Genomic DNA, 1,623 nt, shown 5'->3' with positions numbered 1-1,623 from the left:
ACATTTTTATAATTATTATTAAAAAAATAAAATTTTTTAATCTTAAAATTTAATAAATGTTATAGTGTCATAAACTCATAATAAATGTTGATTTTACTAAATTAGACATTAAGAAATAGACATATCTAAATACAATCATATCAAAATATATTGGTCTCTACTCAATTATATAAAAGTGACATTTATTTTGAGTAAAATATATATATGTCTTGTACTATATCTTATCTTACATCTTATGTTGAAACCATTTTCCATTACTTAAGCGGTAAAAACAAAAGGTCACCAAGATAGACAAAACAAACTTGTTCGTGTTTTATTTTGTGTTTGTAGAGAGACATTAATCTTGTCAATATTGATTCTAAAGATAAAGTGATCTATGTCTAATTATTACTTTTAAACTTGACAAAAAAATTCCAAATTAAAATAAGACTAGTGTAATTTAAAAAAAAAAAATAAATAAAAGACCACCTTCTCTCTAGAATAAATTTCAGTGGAGATGTTAAAAGGCAACTATTTTGGGGTGGCAAAATGAGAGATTGGAGCTAGCTACCAAAAATTGCACCGCCTATTTTACAATATTTATCACTTTTGAAATAAATACTTTTTACAATGTAATATCTCTAAATGTAAATTAATCTGTGACCTTATAATTCAGTTTTTATTATACAATATGAGTTATAATTCAATTTTATTTACTTTTATTCTAAGTTTGTAATTGATAAATTTAATAACTATTATTTTGATATAATGACAATCTGCAATTTTTATATTTCAAAAAGAACAAACATGATAAATTCTATTTCATGTCTAATATTCTATATTTATAGAATTATTATATGCCTTTTAAATATTTACTGACTTGAGTGTCGAAATACCTTTTGTAGGTATTCACCTGCTGTGTTTTTCGATATCTGAATTATTCTTACTCTATTAAAAAAAATACATATTACAACAACGCAAGAGACAAGCTATACTTCGAAAATTTATCCACATAAGAACATAAATTATACTCAGCTATACAATATTATGAATATTTTAGAATGTTACAACAACAATATTGTATAGAAGATATTGATATATAAAAATATTATATATAATATACAAACCAAAAATTTAATAATATATATTTGTATGCATTTACATAAGTAAATAATTTTTGGTGTATTTATAACATTATTAGTATATATTGTTTTTGTTGTGCTTAATTAATATTTATTGACACAAATTAAAATATGTAAATAAAATTAGGGGTGAACGCGGATCGGATTGGATATGGTCAAATTTTTTATTCGCACTAAAATTATTAGATCAGATTGTATTCAATATCCGCAGTTTTTAAATTTAGATCCGATCTGATCCACATCTTTACGAATCGAATCGGATCAGATATCGGATATATCCGCAAAACATAGAAATATTTTTAAAAGTTTATTTTTATTAAAAAATATCAATAAAATTCATTTTTTCTATTCTTTTAAATATGTTTACTCTTAAAATAATATTAAACATATTTTTCTTAAATAATAAATTAAAATAATACAACATATATAATAATGAGTAGTTAAAATAAGACATAAAAAGAATATTTACTTTTTATTTTTGCAGATATGCGCATACCTACAC

Source organism: Arachis ipaensis, chromosome B02, assembly GCF_000816755.2.
Source record: "Arachis ipaensis cultivar K30076 chromosome B02, Araip1.1, whole genome shotgun sequence".
NCBI lineage: Eukaryota > Viridiplantae > Streptophyta > Magnoliopsida > Fabales > Fabaceae > Arachis > Arachis ipaensis.
This window is presented reverse-complemented; position numbering follows the sequence as displayed.